The sequence below is a fragment of the Papio anubis genome, chromosome 2 (genome assembly GCF_008728515.1).
Source record: "Papio anubis isolate 15944 chromosome 2, Panubis1.0, whole genome shotgun sequence".
Classification (NCBI taxonomy): Eukaryota; Metazoa; Chordata; class Mammalia; order Primates; family Cercopithecidae; genus Papio; species Papio anubis.
In genome coordinates, this window is record NC_044977.1 from 11,696,064 (window position 1) to 11,723,794 (window position 27,731).

The 27,731-nt window shown below is 37.3% G+C and overlaps 1 pseudogene; it reads left to right on the plus strand.

Moving 5' to 3' along the window:
- The window catches only part of LOC101001591, a 38,352-nt pseudogene extending 11,828 nt beyond the window's left edge, over positions 1-26,524 (plus strand).
- Positions 26,525-27,731: the final 1,207 nt, after the last annotated feature.

The window sequence follows — 27,731 nt, forward strand, 5'->3', positions numbered from 1 at the left end:
CTTGAACTGCACCCAAAAAACTTGTCATTCCGACTATCTTCTGTCTAGTCATACTCCTATTCACTGTTCTCAACTACTCATAAAAGGCCTGCCCTTGTTTACACTGCCGGTTTACACTTTTCCTTCAAACCATCATAACTGATTTCTCCTGGTATTACCTCAAACCACCACCCTTAAGTCTTTCTTAAAATGGATAGATGATCTTTGCTGACAGGGCACACTCCAATACTTTCACCCTGATGAAGTCCTATTTTATACTCACTCTTATTCTCGGTCCCCTTCTTATGCCACCCTCTACCTCTCCCCAGCTATCTCCACCACACTATCAATCTCACTCACTCTCTCCTAGCCATTTCTAATCCTTCTTAAACAAACAATTGCTGGCTTTGCATTTCTCTTTCCTCCAAAATCACCGAGGCCTCGACTTACTCACTGCTAAAAAAAGGGAACTCTGTATATTTTTAAATAAAGAGTGTTGTTTTTACCTAAATCAATCTGGCCCAGTGTATAACAACATAAAAAACTCAAGGATAGAGGCCAAAAAACTCACCAGCCAAGCAAGTAATTACGCTGAACCCCCTTGGGCACTCTCTAATGGATGTCCTGGATCCTCCCAATTCTTAGTCCTTTAATACCTGTTTTCTCCTTATCTTATTTGGAACTTGTGTCTTCCATTTAGTTTCTCAATTCATACAAAACCGTATCCAGGCCATCACCAATCATTCTATACAACAAATGTTTCTTCTAACAACCCCACAATATCACCCCTTACCACAAAATCTTCCTTCAGCTTAGTCTCTGCCACTCTAGGTTCCCACACCACCCCTTATCCCACTTGAAGCAGCCCTGAGAAACATCGCCCATTCTCTCTCCATACCACTGCCAAAAATTGTCGCCGCCCCAACCCTTCAACACTATTTTGTTTTATTTTTCTTATTAATATAAGAGGACAGGAATGTCAGGCCTCTGAGCCCAGGCCTGCGTGTATACATCCAGATGGACTGAAGCAAGTGAAGAATCATGAAAGAAGTGACAATGGCCAGTTCCTGCCTTAACTGATGACATTACCTTGTGAAATTCCTTCTCCTGGTTTTCAGAAGCTCCCCCACTGAGTACCTTGTGACCCCCACCCCTGCCTGCCAGAGAACAACCCCTTTTGCTTTGACTGTAATTTTCCACTACCTACCCAAATCCTACAAAATGGCCCCACCCCATCTCCCTTTGCTGACTCTCTTTTGGGACTCAGCCTACCTGCACCCCGTTGATTAAAAAGCTTTATTGCTCACACAAAGCCTATTTGGTGGTCTCTTCACACGGACGTGTGTGACGATCACTTCAACCTCAGACTTCCAGCCTCCTGGACTGCGAGAACATGAATGTTTGTTGTTTAAGCTCCCCAGTGTGTGGTCCTTTGCTATGGCCACCTTGCAAAACTCATACAGTGCCTCATTACAAAATAATACCTTTGGAAGTAAATTGCTGTCTCCTATTTTTTTTCTTCTGTAAATCTATCTTTTCATATATTGTGTAACTTGGGATAACCCACACCAATTGACTGGAATGTGAAATAGATGACTAAGTCAGCAGATGACATTCCACACTGCAATGTCAAAGGCAAGACCCCTGAGGCCTCCTCTTTCCACTAGCATATTTAATTCTGCTCATGCAGCAAGCATTTCAATCACCCTCAGGTGTCTGGGTGGTTTTTTTTTTTTTTTTTGTTAGTGTGTGTGTTTTTGTTTTTATTTTTGTTTTGCCAGAAGCTCAGTAAATCTCCTGAATCTGAGTCTTCCACTCTAATAATCTAAAACATTGGCACCAGATATTTTGGAATATTGGTAGAATGTAGAAACTGTGTGAGACAAGATAGTGGAGCGGAAAGAACCCTGGACCCAGAAATCAGACTAAATTAGTGGTCCTGCTTAAGGCGATCTAGTCGCCTGAAGTTGAACCATCTGCTCCTCTGGGGAAGTAATTCTTCATCCGTAGCTGATTCATTCACAAGCATGAAATCAATTAAAATATCCTAGGGAGTTTTTAAACAGACAAGCGTCTGCGACCTACTCCACTTGGTTTTCAACTTGCTTGGACGTTAGAATCAGCTGTCAGATTTAAAAATAATGCTCTCTAGACCTCATTCTCTAGAGATTCTGACTTAATTGATTTCACTGGTTTCAAATGTGGCCTTGGCATTGTAATTTTTTAAAGCTCCTTGCATTCAAGGATGACACCCCTTTGCCCTGGACAGTATGAGTTAATTGGTGTAAGGAAGAACCTGGGCGTTGGTATTTTTTAATTCCCCAGGTGATTCCAGTGCACACTAATTCCCCAGGTTATGACCATGCACAACCATATGACGGAAAAGTAAAATAATGCTCCTCCCAGCTCTAACATTTTGCAATTTTTTTTAACTTTTTGTGAGATACTATACACCTATTAGACATTTCAAACCCCACACAGATAGAAACAAGTTTACTTCCCCATAGTCGCATAACTAATTACAGAGCAGGAACTTTCCGTTTTGTGAGTTAAACACCTTTCAAGTGTTTTTGAGTGTTTCTGAGTGTGCCTAAGGCAGAAAGAGAGGAGAGGCTATGTGTGAAATTGGGTTACCATCCCAGTCCCAGCTGTATGATGGATGCAATTATTTCAGGAAGGAACACATGCACAAATCATAATTGCTTCTATGATAGTAATTTAGCTTCCAAGAGTAAAGATTCAAACCAGCATCTCCCATTAGTCTAACAACAATTACATAGTTTTCTCTTTCATCCATTTCTTTCAAGCTTTTCTTATATTTGAAGCTTTCTAAAGGGTATTTGAGTGATCTAACATTAACCGCCCACACACTGTATTTACCACTATTATTAGCACAGTGGATGATCTTTACAACTTAGTGAAGTTCCCAGAAGCATGATTGCTGATTTTTTTAAGAGGGCCTCTAAATCACTTGCTGTTTCTTCTGATTTATATCTAAGCCAGAATTATTTTCAAAAGACCTTTAGTTTAATCTACTTAAAGCTTAAAAATGACTATAACTAGCAGCATGATGTAAGTGCATTTTGAACTTTGAAGTTTTATATTTCAGTTTACATAAATTCCAAAAGATTAGAAGATATAATATGACAAAGTAAAATACAACAGTGCACTAACATCCTCCTTTTAGGTTCCTTAAACAGCTACAAAATTATCAGAAAGAAATTAGGTGAAGGATGGGGTAGGGACTGGTTTATAATCACTAACAAGAAAATGCATCAGTTTTTGGTTGAATAGAAAATATATAAATATGTAACCTCTATTAAAGTGAATTTAATTTTAGTCCCTACAGAAAGGAGGAGATAATCACTCTGCGCCATACTTTGCTTACCAAATCAAATTTTAGTGTTATGTTAAGTTCTAAAAAATACTTCATTGTATCAGTAAACACATGTCATCGTTTTCGATAATAGTAATCAAACAATGAATCCAGCAGGAAGTAACCAACCATACCACATGTGAAAAGTTGAAAGAAAAGTGGAAAGATAATTACACCGCATGATCAAAATGCCATAAATAGACTTGGATGTGATTATCAGAAAGCATACTGTGAACTAAAATAAAGGAAAGTTTCTAAGAGCCTGCATTTGGGGATTCGATGAGGCCATGAATACTGAAAGCCGTTTATGCATAGGTTGAAAACACCTCATAAGGAAACCAACAGATAAGGTTAGGATGTTAAGAAGATACACAGACATTATAACACTTTTGCAACTCTGTGATCTGACAAAGTAGCAGTTGTGTTTTGAAACTATTGGATAAAAATATCATCTACTGTCCTACTATTCAAGTATGATGTGTCAGAATACTAAATGATAAAAGTATTAAAGCTTATCTTTTCTTTATAACATTAAATCAGCTGCTCTTGATCTTTTTTTAACTAAAGACTTTGAAGATTGTTACTGACCACGTGATTTTTTTTGAGAAGGGTATTGTTTTAATACAAACCTTTTTGTTAGTAACCTAACCATAGAGTGTTGCCAAAATAATTGGTTCTTAGCTGCAAAAATAAAAAAAAAAAATTAAATTAAATTTAAAAATTTTAAAAATCACCTCATTTCAAAGGCAATGTTTTTCTCCTCCTAATATTCAGGGAGCTGTATCGAGAAGGAGAAAAAAATGTTGTTTACTGTGACATGTTTCATAAAACAGAAAATGTGGAAATATTGACTTTTCCTTTACCAATCCATTAGATAGGTTTCATTACCTTTAAGGACCTAAATTGCAAACGATTAGAATCCCTTCCTATTTTCTCCAAACACCCAGACTCAAAAATGAAAATAATTCAGTTTCATAAAGGAAGAATCAGTTCTAAGCTATGTTATTGTCTTTTAATTTGGAAAAATCATGACCTTGCTAATGGTTTCTGGTTTCTCATGTACCAAGAGTAGTTACTGTATATTATTCTTTCCTCTATGGGAAGATATTTCACTGCAGTGATCTCTGGGGAAGAATTCTGTAATCTTCCCGGGCCAATCTAAGCATCTGGAGGAAAATATTAGAAGAAATTAAAACAGCATGTTCTCATTTTGTCTTCCTCAAATAATCAATTTTTCTCTGGGATTTCTTGACATGTCTAGACACATTGAATTGAAAAAATAAGTTGTTAGGACAAATTTCCTTTCTTGATTAAAGCCTAGGTAGACTGGGGGAAGATGAAGAAACAAAAGAGAAAAGATCTAAATAAAATACTGTGTCTCCTTTCCTTATTTCCATGCACTTCATGGCTAATACATTTAAATGACTTTTTAGAGATTTTAATTAAAAATATTTTACTATGCATGAATATTTTACTACATGGAGCACATTTATTCAGTCCTGCATAGCAAATTTCAAATATATAGATCTAGAGAAATGTTGGAAAAAATCACTTCATTAAACTTGGGAATTATATTTACTATTATGGGATCTCAAGGAGGAAGAGAACCAATCCAATACTATGCATCATGTAGTTTAGAAATGAAAATGGAATTCATTTAATAGAAACCCCTTATATGTATAGCTGATGAAACTGAGGCTATTTACTTAAGGTCACATAGCAATATCAACATAAACTGCATCTGAATGTCTAACATTTGGAAGTTAGAGGCTGGACATGGTGGCTCATGCCTGTAGTCAGTCTCAGCACTTTGGGAGGGTGAGGTGGGTGGATCACTTGAGCCCAGATTTTGAGACAAGCCTGGGCAACATGATGAAACCACATCTCTACAAAAAAAAAAAAAAAAATACAAAACTTAGCTGGGTGAGGCTGAGGTAGGAGGATCAATTGAACCCAGAAGGTGGAGGTTTCAGTGAGCCTAGATCATGCCACCGTACTCCAGCCTGGGTGACAGAGCAAGACCTGCCATATATATATATATATATACACACACACACACATATATATGGAAGATATATATATATATATATGGAAGCTACGTATATATATGGAAGCTATATATATATGGAATATATATATGGAAGTTATATATATATATGGAAGTTATATATATATATATGGAAGTTTTATATATATATGTAAGTTAGATATTTTATGACTCAGCCTTTTAGAGTGTGACAGTTCTGTAAACTATTTTCAAGAATGTGATCAATTTATGACCATTTTTATACATGTAATAATTTGCATTTCAATGACCAGCAATGCCTAATTCCCTACAGGATCCTCTTCATACCCCAAGTCTGTGTTATTCTTCCCGCCTCCCCTTTCCTACTTACTGCCACAGTAATTTTTTCTAAAATATTTATCATGCTATATCATGCTATCATGCTATAGAATATTTTCTTTCTTTCTTTCTTTATTTATTTATTTTTATTTATTTTTTATTATTATTATACTTCAAGTTCTAGGGTACATGTGCATAACGTGCAGGTTTGTTACATATGTATACTTGTGCCATGTTGCTGTGCTGCACCCATCAACTCGTCAGCACCCATCAACTCGTCATTTACATCAGGTATAACTCCCAATGCAATCCCTCCCCACTCCCCCCTCCCCATGATAGGCCCCGGTGTGTGATGTTCCTCTTCCCGAGTCCAAGTGATCTCATTGTTCAGTTCCCACCTATGAGTGAGAACATGCGGTGTTTGGTTTTCTGTTCTTGTGATAGTTTGCTAAGAATGATGGTTTCTAAAATATTTATCATGCTATATAGAATTAACTCAAGTTCACACAGGTTGCAGAACTAAGCCATGGTCTCCTGTGTCTTAGTTCTGGTCCCATATGTCTCAATCCAATGTTGTGTTCACTAATAATTACATTCTGTCCCTATAAAAACTATAGTTTTTTACGAACTAAACTGAAATTATCATTTGAGGTAGCAATTGAGCAGCAGGCTATATATTTAAAGGTAAATTTTAAGTGGCTACAACAAAAATATTCCCCAAATATGGTGGTTTAATTAACATAGAAAGTTATTTCTCACAAAGAGCTCATGGTGCTGGGGAGGCTCTGCCTATATTCTGCTGTTCAGAAACTTAAGTTCCTTTATCTCGTCACACTGCCAAGTATAGTGTGACCTTAGTTGATGCCTAGAGGTTGCCACGTCTTCATTCTGGCCTGCAGAGAGTAGAAAGAGAGACGGAAGTCTACATGTTCAATGTTTTCAGGCTAAGAACTGGAAGTGGCAAAATTATTTTTGTTTATGTCACATTCACTAAATCCAATAAAAGATCCTTGGCTCCAAGGGATGCTGGAAAACATAATTTCTAGCTGGATAGCCACCTACCCAGTTTGAACTCTGGTTGAGTGTGGGATAGTTCTAACAATTCAGAAAGAAAGGAATTATGATACCAGAGAAGGAGACAGTTAGTCATCTCTGCCTCACTAGGGCTATTATTTACCTTGGCTTGATCTTAGAAAAGAGACCAGGAGTATAGGTAAATACTGAGGTCAGACCTGTTATTGAAAGGACAAAGTTATCAAAAGCAATGAAGCATTCAATGTAAAGAACCTGGTGACATTATTTCATTGAGCGGTGGCCCAGTTTCTACTGCCTAAGAAACTCAATAGTAAGTATACCTTTGCTTTATTCCCCAAGAAAAGTCTTTTTTAAAAAATAGTGAAAAGAAAACGTATACATCATAGATGGCATCTGTTTGTGCAGCCAAATTGATTTAGGTGAGTAATAGAGCCCACTTTAATGAACCATAACTGTAATTTAAACTGGCTGTTCTGTGCAGCATTTTAACTCACTTTATAGACCCAGAATATGATTTGCCATAACTGAGGATACATATTACCTCGCTATGAAGCCAGTAGGGAGGGCAGCTGCCTGAAGCTGGTAATTTAGCACTCCCTTCCTTAGCAATTTCAACAAAATTGCTGAATAACAGAGATGAGGGTGGTAATTGTCTAGGCGACTGGGGTCAACCGTTTCAACTTTCCTCGTTTGTCAAAAGGCAGTGCATTTAGTACTTTGAGCAGACAATTCTTAGTGTTATAAAGAACTTCCTGACCAGCTCTTCATCTTTGAATCACATGTAAGAAGACATTTGATTGCAGAAATACCTCTTCAGCTAGACAATGATGTTGATGACATCATATTTCTCTACTTAGCTCCTCATTTTCTCCTCTCTTAAATTCACTCCTAGATAAAGGAAAGGAATTAGTCAAATCTGTCTCCTCTAATAGATGAAAGATCATTACAAGGCAAACATATTTGCTGACATTAGATGCTAAAGCAGAAACAAGAGGTCCAAGCAGATCATGAACTCCTTGGTTCATGATTAGGAAGCTTCCATCTTAGAAGCTGTGTCATCTTAGCAAAATAATGCAAAACAGGGAATATTTTAAGGCTACAAAAGAAATATTTAAGAAAATATATTTTTAAGGCTACAATGTAAACAGTTTGGATGTTTTAGTACACAGCTAGCTAAAGAAGGTACTCAGAATTAAGAGAAAGTCGTTAAAGAGCCAATAAAGAGTACCTATATTCAGATACCTAGAGCCAGGGAGAGGAACTGGAAAAACCTAACAATGTGAGAAAGGGATAAGTTAAATGCAATTGATAATAATGAATTTTAAAGTCAAGGAGGCCTACCATTAAGTATTTCTCTAGCATTCATTAAGTAGCTATGACAAGCTAGGAACTGCTGTCAGTATCTCATTAAATAGAATACCATGCAGTCTTTGTGAGACAGCCAAGTGTAAAGGGGTCCCCAGGGAAACTGCAACCAGCCTGCGCTCTGGGAGGAGTGCACACTGGGGTGGAGCCTCAGGAAGTTTGCACCATTTGCAGCGGAGTAGGCGCCTGGCCTCTCCAAATCCAGTGTGGTAACCTGGGGATTCAATCTGTGAGATGGGGACTTGTTAACAGAAACCTCTCTTGCTTTGCTGAGGTTTTTTTTTCCCTTTCACCCAATAAACCTAGGCCTCCTTACCTTTCAGATTGTCTGCCAGCCTAATGTTTCATGGCTGTGTAACAAGAACCCCATCTTTAGCTGAACCAAGGAAAAAGTCCTACAACATTTGCACCCCAGCTAGCAGGGTATTTTATTTCAATGCAGGCATTTCTTCTATAATATAATCAAACTGTGGAATACAATATTTTTTATTTATAGGTTTTGTTGGTCGTCTTGAAATACCACAGCTTTATTTGTGAAGGTTAATAATTAAATACAACAATGGGAGATAGAGATAATAAGAATGTCTAAAATATACTGGGCTAATGATAGATCTGAAGAGAACAGGAAAGGCAGGTCCACTTATCTTGAATCATGGCTACATATAAGCAAGGTGAGTTTCTCTCACGCAGTTAGGCTGTAGGGATTTGCATCTCTAGCTCTACACTTATATCTAATATCCCACCTTTCATGCAGAAATACCTTCAGATAAACAAAACAAAACAATACAAAACTTTGTTCTGTGAGTCTCTAATTCTAACTCCTAATTCCCTACTCATTTAACCCTTGTAACAACTTTCTGAGGTAGGTTTTATTAATACTGACACTAGCAGCTAAGGAAAATATGTCACGGGGAAGCTAAGTGCCAAAAGTCATACAAAATGATGTAGCTGAAGTAGTCCAAGAACTTCTCCTATTTACTTGGGTAAAAATTGTATAATCTTCAAAGATTTAAAAAAAAAAAAAGTTTCCAATGTTTCCTTGATGTCTTACTAATTATTAAGATTCTTTTAGTTTTGCTAGCTTTCAGCTTTATTGAATGACACAATATAGCTAGAAGAAATTATTAAACTTTTTGAGTGAAAATTACTCACGGAATCAACTTAAGGTAAAGCATAATTCTTCCCTAAAGTTAATCTCTTTTTAAATTTCAAACGAATATCTTTTAAAATCAAAATGAAGGCAATCCATTTTACAGTTGATAGTGTACATTATGAATAATAATTTTATGTTAATGAATATTTAGAAAAGGATTGTCTTTTCTGTCTTGTGTCTTACTGTTTATGGTCGTTTTCCATTATTTGTGTTAATATTCTGTTGCTACGATAGCAAATTACCACAAATTTAGCAGCTTAAAATAACACCTATTTATTATCAGAAATACAGGTACAAAATAATGCAGATTTGTCCTCAGTTTAGAGATTCACAAAGCCAAAATCGGGCTGCATTCTTTGCTGGGGGCTCTGGAGATACACTACTTCCAAGTCTATTTATATTTTTTCCTGGATTCAGCTTTTTTGTGAACAAAAATCTTGATGACTGATGGGGAGTGCAAAAGAGGGTGGTCTTAGTTCATCTATGATGCTACAAAAGAATATCTCAGACTGGATAATTTATAAAGAACAAAAATTTACTTCTTCATATCTCTAGAGGCTGGTAAGTCCAAGATCATGAAGCTAGCATTTTGTGAGGGCCTTCCTGCTGGGACCTCACATGGCAAAAGAACAAAAGGGAGTGAGCTTACTCCCACAAGCCCATTTTACAGTGGCATTAATCCATTCATGAGGGCAGAGTCCTCCCTCCCAACACTGTTACATTGGACATTAAATTTCCAGCACATGAATTCTGAGGGACACACTCAGACTCCAGCAGGCGGACCATCTTTACTTCTGGGTTTTCCTTCATTTCTTCTCATGTTTTCCATATGGCCACCTCTCCAGAAATCTGAGTTGAGTTGCTCTGATAGTTCAGGTCTCCTTCAATTCATCTTTAACCACATGTCTCTTGACTTCAGCCAGAAAAAGTTCTCTGCTTTTAGAGGCTCATGTGATTAGATTGGCCCCACCCAGACAATGGTAGTATTCTGGATATGGTAGCATTCTGCCTACGATATCAGTAATAATATATTTTCACTGGATGCCAAAGGAAATATGGCACTTTGTAGTTTTTGCCCTTTTTGTTTACTGAGTTTCTTTTTAACTTTAGAAGACTTTTCCTAACATGTTTTTTAAAATTTTGGTGAATAAAAAGCCTGTTTTTTAATTATGAGAAAGCTCATAAATAAACACCAAATAGTAGGGTGACAGATTTTCATAATAATGTTCTGAAATTCAGTGCTATAAAGACGGCTTAGATCTACTTCTACTGTACATTTCTAATTTTTCACTATGATTTAAACCATTTTTAACACATATTACATGAATAACTAAGGCAAGCATTTCCTGAGCAGAGTGGATCAGTCAAAAATATCCTTTATCGTCTTCATTTTTCAAGAGGAGACAGGAATGCTATCTAGAATGCCAATAAATGAAGATACATTTTTTGTGAGGAAGCCACTCAAAATAGTAAGAGAGAAAGTGTCAAACCAAACATTTTTAGATGGTTTCTTAAAATGCAGAACTTTTGAATTAAAATGTTGATTTCATAATACATGGTTGATTTGTTTTTGTTTTGTTTTGGAGTTTTGTTCTTGTCATTTATTTTTCTCTGTCTCATTATTATATCCTTATTTTATAGCCTGTAGTTAATTCTATTTAGTCAAAAAACAAAAACAACAAAAAATGAGCCTCTCTGTTGGCTTGCCTAAGCAGACAGACAGAACTCTAAAGTCTATCATTTCTTTCTTTTGCTCACACCTCGCATCCAACTCACCCGTATTAACTGAAAAAATATATTCCAAATTTAACAACTTTTCAGTAACCTCAATGCAAATCCTAGTTCAAGTCAGCCTCATGCTCCATGACAACTATTTCAATAACCTCCTGATTGCTGTGCTTGCTTCAGCTCTTGCTCCTCTAAATCCATCCTCCACAGAGTAGCCAGAAAAATCTTTCTAAAATGAAAACCAGGTCATGTCACTTCCTCCTCCAAATTTGCCAATGATTTCCCATTGCAAAATCAACAAGTTCCAAATTCCTTAACTATGTGGTCTCCCAAATCCTCTAATATAAATTTCTGTAATACGCATGCCTGTCAGCACATACCACTGTTCACATTACTCTGCTCCAGGTAACTGGCCTTCTTGCTAATTTTTGAAGGTAACCTTTCATTTTGCACTCACTGTTCCTGTCATTTTGCACTCACTGTTCCTTCTCCTTGTCATCCTCAACTCAAATGTCACGTCTAAAGACATACCTCACCACCCTCATCCTCTTCTGCTTCTTTACCAAATTGCATGTTTGTCCAAATATAAATAATTTTACTTCTCTCTATATTCATTTACATGTTTGTTGTTTGTTTTCCCTTACCCAAAGTCCTCACAACCACTGATAGATAAACTCCTTGAAGACAGGGATCTCTCTGTCTTCCTTACCACATTTTCTGGAGCACCTGTAACAATGCCTGGCCCACAGTCAATATTGATGGATACTTAAAGAACTTTTTCATATCTTTGGGATGACTATTTTTCTAGTTTAGGATTAGTAACAATAATAAATAATTCATTCAATGCTTACTAGGTGCCAAGTACTGCAGTAAAACATTTTCATATATTAATTCATTTAAACATAACCAATTTCCTGAGGTGAGTATAGACATTATTTCTATGTTAAAGAAGAGGAACTTGAGAAGTTTAGGAAGACTGAGTGATTTGTCAAAGGTCACAGAATAAGTAAATGGTATTGGATTGTATCTCACTTGGAAAAACTGAGATTGGACTGTATCTCACTTCAAAGAACTATACACTTTTGCACCTCAGTCTACTGACTCAACTAAAATTTCTAAGTTTACCAATATAAGGTCAAATTTCTAGTGACATGTAATAAATGAGTAAAACACAATTCCATGCTTTTAAAGTTTAATATTTCAAACAACCAAATCCTTTGGAATACATGTGGAACATTCCATTTTACTAATTCCTCATGTTTTCTTATTTATACTCAGTAATGCGATGACTTTCAGTGTAAAACTACAAATCACACAGAAGTCATATTCAGTCTTTTAGCATCCAAGATTTCCTATTCTCAACAATAATGTATTCATGTGTGTGGAAAGTCTTATATCAGTAGGTCTTGAAAACTGCAGGATCTCAAACTCTGAGTGTACCTCAGTGAGGTTACTATATATAATACATCATGGTAGCACTTTGGCTTGATGCGTCCGATTATTACTAGACAATATAGAATTAGAAACATCAGAAAGAACTCTTTTCTAAACAAAGGAGCAGCTTTCAAAATGCCTTCAATCCATATGTTTCTTTCTTTTTTTTTTCTTGTGGAACAAGGTCTCACTATGTTGTCCAGGATGTAGTGCAGTGACATGATCTTGGCTCACTGCAGCCTCGACCTCCTGGGTTCAGGTAATCCTCCCACCTCAGAGCCCTGAGTAGCTAGGACTACAGGCATGCACCACTACCCTTGGTCTCCAGTGATCCTCCAGCCTCAGCCTCCAGCTGCGTGCTGGAATTATAGTGATGAGCCACCATGCCCCGGCCAGACCATTTCTGTAGGTAACTTTTGTTTTGTCAGACAAGTATCCAGCAAATGAAGGAGTCTCTCATTCTCTCAGTTCTCCACACATTTCAGTCTTATAACTTATTTAGTACCTTCTCCCTTTTCTCCTAAAGAAGATGCCAATACCCCATTAGTGCTTTGGGTCCTGAAATGGTGGTATGACCCTGAGCTCATGTAGAAAAGTATTTATGAAAGATCTGCTCTTCATCTAAAATACTGTAACTTTTTAAACATAGAAAAAATAGCATTAAAAAAAAAAGATGTAGATCCCCTTGTCAAGCCAGAATTGAGAGCACTCAATATTCCAAAGCCTAAACTACCTATTTGCATATTTGTCTTTTGACAGAGTTAAGACGAAATGTGTGCAGAGTTGGTAGCAGATGATAAAATATGTCAGCAGGGAACTGCTTAATAGGACAACACAGCAAAGTATGCAAAACTATGAAAAGGTAGATTTAGAACATCTAGATTTTCCCAAGAAAATGGGACTTAAAATTTTGAATATGAAAAACCTAGTTGATCATATATTCATCTAAGAAATCTATACAAAGTAGAATTTATAAAATATGTTATCATTAAATTTTTGATATTAATATTTACTTATATTAGCATGAATGCCAACATAAAGTGTCTAAGCCAAGACAGATTTATTCACAGCACGAAAAACATCAAATTTCTGATGCTCTATTTCTTCCCTTTTTAGTAGATATGACATTTAAGTCAAATGGACCCTGCAAAAGTTGGTATATTAGTCCATTTTCATGCTGCTAATAAAGACATACCCAAGACTCAGGAATCTGTAAAGGAAAGAGGTTTAATTGACTCACAGTTCAGCATGAATGGGGAGGCCTCAGGAAACTTACAATCGTGGTGAAAGGGTAAGGAAACATGTTCTTCTTCACATGGCAGCAGCAAAGAGAACAATAAAAAAGGGGTAAAATTGCCTTATAAAACCATTAGATCTCATGAGAACTCACTCAATATCATGAGAACAACAGGATAGGGAAAACCACCCCCATGATTCAATTACCTACCACTGGGTTCATCCCACCACACATAGAGATTATGGGAACTATAATTCAAGATGATATTTGTGTGAGGACAAAACCAAACCATATCATTCCATCCCTGTCCTCTCCCACATCTCACGTCCTCACATTTCAAAACAATCACACCTTCTGAACAGTCCCCCAAGTCTTAACTCATCCCAGCATTAATGCAAAAGTCTAAGTCCAAAGTCTTATCTGAAATCCCTTCTACTTACCAGTCTGTAAAATTGAAGGCAAGTCAGTTACTTTCTAGATACAATGAGGGTACAGGCATTGGGTAAATACACCCATTCCAAGTGGGAGAAATTGGCCAAAACAAAGGGGCTACAGGCCCCATGAAAGTCCAAAATCCAATAGGGCAGTCCTTAAATGTTAATGCTCCAAAATGATCTCCTTTGACTCCATGTCTCACATCCAGGTAATGCTGATGCAAGAAGTAGACTACCACATCCTTGGGAAGCTCCACCCCTATAGCTTTGCAGGGTACAGTCCCCATCCTGGCTGTTTCCACAGGCTGGCATTGAGTGTCTGCAGCTTTTACAGGCACACAGTGCAAGCTGTCAGTGGGTCTAGGGGCCTGGGGCCTGGGTGACCATGGTCCTCTTCTCACAGTTCCGCTAGGCAGTGATCCAGTGAGGACTCTGTGTGGGGTCTCCAATCCTACATTTCCCTTACACACTGCCCTAGCAGATGGTCTCCATGAAGGTTCTGCCCCTATAGCACACCTCTGCCTGGACATTCAGGTGTTTCTATATATACTCTGAAATCTAGGCAGAGGTTCCCAAACCTCAATTCTTAATTCTGTGCACCTGCAGGACCAATACCACATGGAAGCTGCAAATGTTTGGGGCTTCCACCCTCTGAAGCCATGGCCCAAGCTGGAGCAGCTGGAACACAGGTCAGCAATTCAATAGGCTGCACACTGCAGGAGGGCTCTGGGCCCAGCCCATGAAACATTTTTTTCCTCCTAGGCCTCTGGCCCTGTGATGTGAGGAGCTGCCATGAAGATCTCTGACATTCCCTTGAGAAATTTTCCCCATTATCTTGTCAATTAACATTTGGCTCCTCATTACTTATGTGAATTTCTGCAGCCAGTTTGAATTTCTCTTCAGAAAATGGGATTTTCTTTTCTATTGTATCATCAGGCTGCAACTTTCCCAAATTTTTATGCTCTGCTTCCTTTTTAAATGTAAGTTCCAATTCCAAACCATATCTTTGTGAATGAATAAAACTGAACACTTTTAAGAGCACCCATGTCAGTTCTTGTACACTTTGCTGCTTAGAAATTTCTTTTGCCAGCTACCCTAAATCATTTCTCTCGTGTTTGAAGTTCCACGTATCTTTAGGTCTGGGGTAAAATGCTGCCAGTCTCTTTGCTAAAACATAGCAAGAGTCACTTTTGTTCCAGTTCCCAACAAATTTCTCATCTCCATTTGAGACCACCTCAGCCTAAACTTCATTGTCCATATCGCTATCAGCATTTTGGTCAAAGCCATTCAACGAGTCTCTAGAAAGTTCCAAACTTTCTCACATCTTCCTGTCTTCTGAGCCCTCCATATCTCTAGGAAGTTCTAAACTTTCCCACACTTTTCTGTCTTCTTCTGAGCCCCCCAAACTGTTAAAACCTCTGCCTGTTACCCAGTTCCAAAGTTGCTTCCACATTTTTGGGTGTCTTTACACCAGCACCCCACAACCCCATACCAGTTTACTGTATTAATCCATTCTCATGCTGCTAATAAAGATATATCAGCGACTCAGTAATTTATAAAGGAAAGAGGTTTAGTTGATTCACAGCTCAGTATGACTGGGGAGGTCTCAGGGAACTTACAATCATGGTAGAAGGAGAAGCAAACATGTTCTTCTTCCCATGGTGGCAGCAAGGAGAAGAATGAGCAAAAGAGGGGAAAGCCCCTTATAAAACCATAAATTCTTGTGGAATTCACTCACTTTCATGAGAATAGAATGAAGTAACTGTCTCCATGATTCAGTTATCTCCCACCAGGTCCCTCCCACAACACATGGGCATTATGGGAACTACAGTGCAAGATGAGATTTAAGTAGGGACACAGTCAAACCATATTAGATGGTTTCTTGCATTTCGGAGGAGGAAACTTGAAGTTATTAATCTTAGAGTCTCTTTACTTGCTGTCCCTCTCCCCTCCTGACAGAGACAGAGAGAAACTCTTGTTCTGTAATGGTGTATAATCCTTCAGAATGTAAATGTCTCCATGGCTCAGGGCTTTCATATTCCTTTGAAATGTAAACACATTTGAAATAATCTCTCCATCGATTTTTTGACTCTTTAATTGATTTTTAGCTTCCAAGGCTAGTCTTTAAACCTAGGTTCTAGTTCCCTTTCCTCAGAAAGTCCTAACTGTATGGAAATATAAAAGTATTCACTTCCTGAGAACAATTTATCAAAAAGATTTCATCATCATGAGCTCTTCTGAATGAAACAATAGAGATTTAAGGTATTTAAGTAAAAAACCAATTAGACTTTTAAAAAGAAATTCCAAATAAATAATTTTAATCAATTCCAAAAAGAATAAATATTCGTACTACATTTGTTTATCATGAAACAATGAAAAAAGCTTCCATTTCTTATTGTTATGGGTCTAATTGTGACCTCACAAAATGCACACATTGAAATCAGGGTCTTTGCAGATGTAGTCACATACTGCAAATAAAGTTTTAGTCAATGACAGACTACAAATATGATAATGGTCCCATAAGATCATAATATCACAGTTTTACTGCACCTTTTCTAAGTTAAGATATATCTAGTTACACAGATACTGATTGTGTTACAATTGCCTACAGTATTCAGTACAGTAATATGCTGTACAGTTTTGTAGCCTAAGAGCAATAGGACATACGATATAGCCAAAGTGTGTAGTAAACTGTACCATCTAGGTTTTATAAGTACAGGCCATAATGTTTGCACAATGACAGAATCACCTAAGGACACATTTCTTAGAATATATCATCATAGTTAAGTGCAGCATGACTATAATTACTTAAACTAAGATGAGGTAATGCTGAAGTAAGTTATGCCCCTAATACAATCTAAGTGAAGTCCGTATGAAAAGGTCAAATTTTGATAAAGACATGTACAGAGAAAAGACAATCTGAAAACATAAGGAGAAGATTGCCATCTAAAGCCAAGAGCAGAGGCCTGGAATGCATCCTGTTCTCATAGCCCTCAGAAGGAATCAACCCTATCCACACCTTCATTTCAGACTTCAGCCTCCAGAACTGTGAGACAATAATTTTTGCTGTTTAACCCACTTCATTTGTGGTACTTTGTTATGGCAGCTCTCACAAATGAACACAGCAATTATCTACAAATTAATAATAATGAGCATGCTGTAAGTTAAACCTGAATAGAATGCTGCGAACACAGCATTAAAAGGAGAATGATTAGCCTAGAGTATACTCGTGTGAAAATAAGAATTTTTTTAATTAGTGCATTTATTAGAAAGATCGGGGAAAAGGTATGAGACTCTTATTACCTGGGGAAAAAAAGGCAAAAAGTATTTTAAAGGAAATAATAGAGAATTAAATAAAAAGTAGAAGTTAATAAAACAGCAATTTAAAAAGTAAATTAAAGAATCTGGATCCTTGAAAAGATAAATAATATGCACAACCTTTGCAAATTCTGCCTAATCAATAGCACTAGGAGGAAAAAGGATACTTAACTACAGATATGTAAATGTCATACAATAAATTTTAAAGTCTTGATGCCAAGATAATTTTTCTATTAAAATAAAAATTGACAAAATTCACTCAAGCAGTGACAAAAATCTGGAGGAACTCAGTAAAAATGAACTAAATATAAACATTAATCAAGAAAATAGGCACATCGTTGGTTTATCAATTATTTTACCAAATATCTAACAGAAACAATGTTTTCTAAATATTTTTCAGAGTATTGTAAAATGGCAGAAAACATTCCTGTTTACCTGACAATTTTATTGTAATTTTGATTCCCAAATGGCATGGAAAAAGTTGGAAAACCTTATTATATTGATCCCCCAAATAGAAAAGAAGAACACAGGAAAGAAGATGAAACTCACTTTTGAACGCAAGTATAAAACTTTGTATACATTACATACAAAAAAAGGCTATGCACAAACATTTCTATAATTGGTTTGGCTTAGTCTGACTTAAATAAGGGTTTTGTGGTTATATTAGTGTATTAGTGCATTTTCACACTCCTATAAAGAACTACTTGAGACTGGATAACTTACAAAGAAGAGTTTTAATTGATTCATTTCCACATGACTGGGGAGGACCCAGGAAACTTACAATCATGGTGGAAGGGGAAACTGGCACCTTATTCACAAGGCAGCAGGAGAACCAGTGAGAGCGCAGGTAAATCTACCAGTTATAAAACCATCAGATCTCATGGGAATTCACTCACTATCACGGGAACAGCATGGGGGAAATTGCCCCCATAATCCAATCACTTTCCTTCCTCGACATGTGGAGATTACAGGTTCCTCCCTAGACACATGCGGATTAAAGTTAAAGATGAGATTTGGATGGGGACACAGAACCAAACCATATCGACTCACCCAGGGTTATTTCAAGAAACAGAACCAATAGAATATATATATGATACTTAAAGGAATATATGTGGAAATGGAGGCTGAGATGTCCTGTGATCTGCTCTCTGCAAGCCGGAGAACCAGAAAAGGCAATCGTATAATTCAGTTCAACTCTAAAGGCCTAGGAATTAGGGAGCTGATAGTATAAGTCCCCATCTGAGGCTGAAATCTTGAGAACCAGGAGCAATGAAGTCCAAGTGCGGGAGAAGATGTATGTCTCAGCTCAAATAAAGAGAATTTGCCCTTTTTCTGCCTTTTTGTTCTATTCAGGACCTCAATAGATGGAATGATGCCCACCCACATTGGGAAAGATCAATGTAATCTTCTTCACTCAGTCTACTGATTCAAATGTTAATTGCTTCTGAAAACACTCTCACAGATGAATCCAGAAATACTGTTTTACCAGCTATATGGACATTCCTTAGACCAGGCAAGATGACACACACAATTGACCATTACAGTGGAGTAACCAAAGTTATAAAGTACTCTTGACGAAGTTGTGGGGACAGAAGGCATATAAACATGGTAGGCAGTCATGAGATATCCCAGGAGAATGGAGGAAGCTCTTGCAGTTACCAATTAGACAGATTTGCCATACATGCAACAGAGAAGAACACATACAAATTCCAAATCAAAATTCACATAGATTCAGTTATCAAATATACACTTTACTGGTGTCCACATCCATCATGTCTCCAAACATGACATACTCAAGAAGTGCAAATCAAGAGTTAAATTCCTGCTAAACCCTGGTGGAGCCACTGCTGCCAGTAACACATTCAAGGCAACTCAGAGGTCCACGGGGCAAGCTTACACAAGCTTGCTCATCTTCAAACTCTATGCAGCACCAAGAAAGGACTCACCTCCCCTAAACCCCATGCAGTTTGATGAGCTTTCACTCTACTCAGTTCCTGATGGTGAATCTGAAAATGTGGAGGAGTCGAGGACCCAGTTTGAAGAAAGCATGTCTCAGGTCCAACATCATTGTAGGCCACGTACAAGTTGGTGTCAGAAAACATACTCCCAAATTAATCCCAAGATGCAAAGTTTAGGTCAGTGGGGTTAGACAGCTATGAATATCTCCAAATGTACCTCCAGGATTTTTTCCAAGACTTGGTGTTATTGGTTTTTCTGGCCTTTTTGGACTCTTTAAGCAAGAGGTTGAAAAATAAAGAAGCCAGTGTATCCTTCTGGTTTCATGGGATTAGCTGTGTCTATCTATTATCTACAACAATTCATTGCATTTGCCCAAGGCAATGGGGAGAGTTTACATGGCTGGGGTTTATGAAGATACACAATCCTAGAAGATTTGTAGAAGGAGAACTTATCTTATGTAAAATATAGAGTGATATGTAATTGACTGTTCCTCTACTCTCTGCTTTTACAAGGAAAATGCATATTCTGTGAGTACTAATCAAAGCCCCATAAGAATGTAACCGCTTGTCTCATTGCCTACCCTCACCAACCATTTTTTTTCTCCTTCCTCTCCCTCTAGCTCTCTCTTCTTTAAATACTGAAGTCATCAAAACCCTCTTTGGAAAAGGCACAGACTACAGATGCTCCTGTTATTTGTCTTTTGTTTTTTTTGTTTGTTTGTTTGTTTTTTGTTGTTGTTGTTGTTGTTTTTACCTCTTCAGGTACGTCCTCAACCTTGGCAAAATAAACCTCAAAATCAATTGAGACTTGCCTCAATCTTCTTCTTTCTTTTTTTGGTTTACAACCCAATGAGGAGACCAACTATGGTAATTTAAAATCTCATTCAGAGCATCACCATTGTTATATGTTTTTTGCACTCATATGGCACAAAACTGAAAAATTATTATGCATTATAAAAATGGAAATCTTATTCTGCATTATAACAATGGACCTTGCATATTTCATGGTCATGGTGCTACTTACTGAGCATGAGTCACTAGGATCTGACTGACAAAATTACCTCAAGACTATGACAACAATATAATTTTTCATTTGATCTTGATATGAAGGATATTGTAAAACTGGCATGTGTGCATACACACATGCATATAGAGGAAAATGCTCTAAAACTGAAAATTCTCAAGGGCAGAATTAGGGCAGGTGCAATAATCTTGACATTGGTCAAGATAATCAGATATTGCTTTGAAAATCTTACTGAGATGTTCCCATTTAATAAATGAGAGACAGAAAAGAATTTGAGGAATATTCCAAAGCTAGTAACATGGTGTATTAGTCCATTTTCACACTGCTGATAAAGATATACCCCAGACTGGGTAATCTACAAAAGAAAGAGATTTAATTAGACTTATAGTTCTATATGACTGGGGAGGCCTCAGAATCATGACGGGAGGTGAAAGGGACTTCTTACATGGTGGTGGCAAGAGAAAATGAGGAATAAGCCAAAGCAGAAACTCCTGATAAACCCATCAGATCTCATGAGACTTATTCACTATCACAAGAATAGCACAGGAAACACCAGACGCCATGATTCAATTACCTCCCCCGGGGTCCCTACCACAACATATGGGAATTATGGGAGATACAATTCAAGTTGAGATTTGGGTGGAGATACAACTAAGCCATATCATTCTGCCCCTGGCCCCTCAAAATCTCATGTCCTCACATTTCAAAACCAATCATGCCTTCCCAACAGTCCTCCAAAGTCTTAACTCATTTCAGCATTAACCCTAAAGTCCAGAGTCCAAAGTCTCATCTGAGAAAAGGCAAGTCCCTTCCACCTATGAGCCTGTAAAATCAAAACCAAGTTACTTCCTTCCTAGATACAATGTGGGTACAGGTATTGGGTAATACAGCCATTCCAAATGGGAGAAATTGGCAAAAACAAAGGGGTTACTATACCCATGCAAATCCATAATCCAGTGGGGCAGTCAAATTTTAAACCTCCAGAATGATCTCCTTGGACTCCAGGTCTCACTTTCAGGTCATGCTGATGCAAGAGGTGGGTTCCCCTGATCTTGGGCATCACCACCCCTGTGGCTTTGTGGGGTACAGCCTCCCTCCTGGCTGTTTTCATGGGCTGGCATTGAGTGTCTGTGGCATGGTGCATGCAAGCTGTCGGTAGATCTACCATTCTGGGGGTCTGGAGACAGTAGTCCTCTTCTCACAGCTCCACTAGGCAGTGCCCCAGTAGGAACTCTGTTTGGGGGCTCCAACCCCACATTTCCATTCTGCACTGGCTCACCATGAGGGCCCTGCCCCTGCAGCAAACTTTTGCCTGGGCATCCAAGTGCTTCCACACATCTTCTGAAATCTAGGTGGAGGTTCCCAAACCTCAATTCTTGACTTCTGTGTGCCCGCAGCTTCAACGCTACATGGAAGTTGCCAAGGCTTTGGGGCTTTCACCCTCTGAAGCCACAGCCTGAGGTGTATGTTGACCCTTTTCAGCCATGGCTTGTGTGGCTGGGACACAGGGAACCAAGTCCTTCAACTGCACGTAGCGCAGGGGCTCTGGGCCTGGCCCACAAAATTACTTTTTCCTCCTGGGCCTCCTGGCCTATGATGGGAGGGGCTACCATGAAGGTCTCTGACATGGCCTGGGGACATTTTCCTCAGGGTCTTGGGAATTAACATTTGGCTCCTCCTTATTTATGAAAATTTCTTCAGCCAGCTAGAATTTCTTTCCAGAAAATGGGTTTTTCATTTCTATCACATTGTCAGGCTGCAAATTTTCCAAACTTTTTTGCTCTGCTTCCCTTATAAAATGGAATGCCTTTAACAGCACCCAAGTCACCTCTTGAATGCTTTGCTGCTTAGAAATTTCTTCCACCAGATAATCTAAATTATCTGTCTCCAGTTCAAATTTCATAAATCCCTAGGGCAGAGACAAAATGCCACCAATCTCTTTGCTAAAACATAACAAGAGTCACCTTTTCTCCAGTTCTCAACAAGTTCCTCATCTCCTTCTAAGACCACCTCAGCTTGGACCTTATTGTCCATATCACTATCAGCATTTTGGGCAACACCATTCAACAAGTCTCAAGGAATTTCCAAACTTTCCCACATTTTCCTTTCTTCTTCTGAGCCCTTCAAACTGTCCAATCTCTGCCTGTTACCCAGTTCCAAAATTGCGTTCACATTTTTGGGTATCTTTTCAGTAATGCCCCACTCTACTGGTACCAATTTACTGTATTAGTCAATTTTTGGCACTGCTGATAAAGACATACCCAAGACTAGGCAATTTACAAAATAAAGAGGTTTAATTGACCTTATAGTTTCATATGGCTTGGGAAGTCTCAGAATCATGGCAGGAGGTGAAAGGCACTTCTTCCTGACAGTGGTAAGGGAAAATGAGTAAGAAACAAAAGAAGGAACCCCTGATAAACCCATCAAATCTCGTGAGACTTAGTCACTATTATAAGAATATCATAGGAAACATCAGTCCCCATGACTCAATTCTCTCTCCCTGGGTCCCTCCCACAACACATGAGAATTCTGGGAGATGCAATTCAAGCTGAGATTTGGGTGGGGACACAGCCAAACCATATCACATGGGCAAGTTTTAAGAGGTTGTATTTGACTTCATTTGGCTTTGACTTCATATCAAATTTCAAAGCAAAAACTTGAGAGAAGATAGGCTTTTCCTAATAAGAGGTTAGACATAAACACCGTATATGTTGAATATAGTTTTGTGCATGATTAATGTAAATTATTCAATAAAATTATTGGGCTTCTATGACCATTATAAATTAGAGATTAGTAGAATTTTATAAAGTTTGACATAATTAAAAATCACTTATTGTAATTCTATTCATGACTCACATTCTTGCATTTCTTGAATGGTAAGAGAAAATGAAAGCTGGGCTAGAATTGTAAAGTATTACTATCTTTACTTTGTCAGGCCCCGAGACCTAGAAATCTCAGAAGCTGGCATGACTGTAGAACAGGTTTTTACCACACAACCAAAATTTAATAAATTCTAGAACTAAAAATACAACTTACCAATGGAAAATACTCTTTTGGTTCAGAGACCACATTGTGGCATTCTCTAACTAAGCTTCTAGGTAAAATCTTTTGGGCAAACATAATTGATAACAGTGTATAAGAGAGGAGTTTTACATATGACACAGCAAGCTTATTAGTAGTTGAAGTCATGTTACAAGCCTCTTTCTCATTCAGGGCTTACGTGGCCACTGTTCAATTTCATGTATTTACTTATTCTGGATTGGGGAGGATGTGTAAGGGTGTTGCAAATGAAGCTCCCCCTTGCTCCAAGGAGAAATGGAAAGAGAGATAAATATGCAATATGGAGTATTCTAGAAGGTATTGTGTGCTTGCTACTCATTATGTGTTCTTAGGGCCAGGGGCATGAGGACCACCTGGGAGCTGGTAGGAATGCAGATGCTCAGGCTCCATCCCAGAGGAAGTGAATCAGAGCCTGCATCTTGACAAGCTTCCCTGGTCGTACGTAATTACATTCAAGAAGCCTTATTCTAAATTTCAGGAGAAAAATATTTTTAGCTATTCAATATTTTTACCTCAGATATTAACACCTAGTGGAAACTCAGTAGCATTTGCTCAAAAAATGAATGAATGAATTGATGGATTAGCTTCAACTTTCACTTTAATATTGTAAAAAGTAGTCAGTTTTGAAAGTTTACATTTTAACTATGTTTAGTTCAAGGTTAAGAAAATGCATCCTGAGAACTTAAAATGAGCAATATATCATGCTGGGCTTTGGGTGCTAAAATGAGACATCATTTTAAAACAATATTGAAATATACAGAGAAGTTTATACTTGAATTAAGAATTAAGAACTCTACATTTAATCCTATGACAATTATGTTAAAATTGAGACAGTGAAAAATGTCTAGTACTATAAAAAAACAACAATAACAAAAAAGAAGGCTCCAAGTAGACAATAAATTATAAGAATAATAAACAGTTCAAGTTCAGAAGAGAAATCATTTATTGCTACATGAACAGAATGACAGTAGGAATAACTAATACTTATATGTTTAGCAGGTACTTTCAAATACAGGGGCACAGAAGCTAAGATTTATCTATTGGTGATAATAAGAATAGCTTATATTACTATAATATGAGTATTTACTACACACTAAGCCCTCCTATGAAAATTTTATATTAACTCAATTAATTGTCATCATATCCTTAGCATGGAATAAGTATTTTTTATTTTATTGACAACTTACAGATTAAAAACTGAGTAACGAGGCAGTTTATCAATGTGTCCAAGCGGAGCTGAAACTTTTCCCTGGAGTGGAGGAGAGTGGATGTGCTTGCGTGGGCATGAAATGTTTGCATGTATTCATGACAGAATAGCATGAGTAAATTTGGGGTACTAACAATTATGTAGTGTTTTTCTTAACATCATGAGTAACAAATTGGGATTCAGATTTGGGTAAATAAGATAAAAACAGGTAACAAAACAATAAGGGAAGACTGCTTCGCAACTACACTACATTTGGCTTGAATCTTGGCTTGCTCACTTACCATCAGTGGAACCTCAAATATCTGAACCCTCTGAATCTCTTGTTTCTTCAAATATCTCATAAGGTGACCATAAGAATTAACCAAATATATTCCATAAAATAAATTATTTTATCAGAATTATATTAATAGTCACAACTTTAGGTTCAGGACAAAATCACAAAATTAGAATACTACCTTTAAGTTAATTAAGGAAATCACACAGTTAAATTCAAATTCAATGTCTTCACTGTGTCCCATGTCTGACCAAAATGACTCAAATTAACGCACTGAGCTCATTGTTGTAACTAGATCATGTCTCACTATGCCAAAGTTTTACAGTCTATTTTTTGCATAGGCCTCAATAAAGAGTATTTCAACTGGGCTCCTGCCTTTTAGTTATCTGAATATCTGATGCAATATTGGTAAAAAGCAATGCTTGTACAGAAGCCCAATTAACACTAAACATTTTCTTCACTCCACATAGCTTTCTGTGAGGCATTACATATGAAGAGATACAATAAGCGTGGGATAATTATAAGTCATCTGTATGATGTCAAAAGGCTACTATTGTGACATTCTGAAGACAGTGTTTTCAAAGAATTTTTCTGTCAAGTCGGTGCAAGTTAAATATAGTACTCCAGTTTGGTTCCAAATAAATTATGGAGTGGGTCAGTCATAGAGATAAAATTACATTTGGCGTTCCCACTAGCATTATAGGAAGTGAAACTGCAAAGGGCAGTCTCACTCTGAATAACAGGTGTTCCAGATTCTCAATGTTGCTGTTCTCTGAATTGAACTCAAGTCATGAGTTTTGAAATGAGCCCTCAGAAGTCTCAGAGAATTATTGCAGTTGGCCCACATTTTCCTATTTTCTACTAAGGAGACAGAATCTGGCTAATTAAGAAATAATTACATTTTCTGTGATCTAATTTGAATTCTAGCTCATGTCTATATTTGATTTTAATTTTTTCCTTGACCTTCATTTAATAAATCCTCCAACCATATTGGCTGTGAAGTGAAACGTGCATCATAGTTTGGCATTTCTTTTCATTTCTTCCTAAGATATAAATGCCTTCAACCAGGAATTATACACATACTGGAAATAATATGTCTTTTAACAATAGTATTTCTCATTTGTTCCAGCTGTTATATATTATTATATTTTAAGAAAAAAGGTTATTCAGCTATTACTGAAGATACTGACTCAATATCAATAAAAGAGAGGAAAGCAATAAGATTTTAAAAAGAAATAACTGATCTCAAACAAGTTTGTGAAAAATCTGCCATTTATTTTGGAAGTTTTTTACATATTCCTCCACAAATAATTATTAAAACAGAAAGGAAGAACATAGTATAGAAACCATAAAGAAGTATAAAGTGTATTAAGTATCTTAATTACTAACATAAAATCAGTCCATCTAGCTCAAAAGAGATAACTGTTGATCAGAATGTTTTTCAATCAAAATATTATTAAGCAGGCAGCACATTTATTCATTTTCCTGGGAAAAGGCATTTAATATCACTGAATTTATTGTATGCATACATTTCATTTAGCTTCTTAATCTACTTTCAGAATAAAGATGATGTTTACATAGGAAGTATTGATCGTTAACTACTCCCAAATCAAGAAGGAAAAATGCCATTCTTCTAATGAAATGAAAATGGGAGGCCGAGACGGGCGGATCACGAGGTCAGGAGATCGAGACCATCCTGGCTAACACGGTGAAACCCCGTCTCTGCTAAAAAATACAAAAAACTAGCCGGGCGTGGTGGCGGCGCCTGTAGTCCCAGCTACTCGGGAGGCTGAGGCAGGAGAATGGCGGGAACCCAAGAGGCGGAGCTTGCAGTGAGCTGAGATCCGGCCACTGCACTCCAGCCTGGGCGACAGAGCGAGACTCCGTCTCAAAAAAAAAAAAAAAAAGAAAATGCTACTAACTAGGAATTGGAAGGAACAAAAAGAATTGTAGATTTTTTTAGCTTTCTCAATATCCCTGGGAAGCAAGTTCAAGTGTATTGTATTTTCTTCCTGTAGGTATTAGCAAAATCTCAGAAAATTATCTTTAAGTCATCCAAGAGAACAGATTTTCATGTTACAAAGTATTGCACATTATAACACGCATATGGCTATTGATACAGTAGCAGTAATTATTTTGGTCCGTTTAACAGATCATTTGGAGTTATTATTAGAATATTTTATTCTCTATCTCCTTTTTTGTTGTTGTTCTGAAAAGACTACGATTAGGCTGCTTCACTGCTTGTTTTTTTCCCTTTTTTCCTTAATATGTTTTAACTTTTGAGAAAGAAAAAATATTCTCTAGTCATACTCTTTTAATCACCAAGGTTTTTGGAAGGCAGCGAAATTACTTATAAAGAAAGATGTCTTCCTATTCTCAATCTTAGCAAAGTGGAAAAAAAAAAAAAAAAAAAAAAAAGCACGGAGGTCTTTGTCATGCTTAAACTACCTAATATACTCTGTTGACAATTATCAGTAAAAAATGTTTCAATCCAGATACTATAGATCTGGTTGTGCCACTTTTGTATTCCTGTCTGGAGGTCTACAAAAACATTTCTTATCATGCAGGAGGTTAACACAATGAAATAAAATTGTACTCCTGATCCCAAATATTCACACCCCTTCTTGCCTTTGGGTAAACTTCCCCTACCCACTGTCAGGCTTGGCCACATAAATTGCTTTGACCAATGAAATGTGAGTGAATAATACATATTATTACACACTTCCAAAGATAATCTTTAGAAATAACTTCACAGTTTAGAATCAGCCTCTTTAGCTTCTACCCTCTTCTATGAAAACAAGTTGA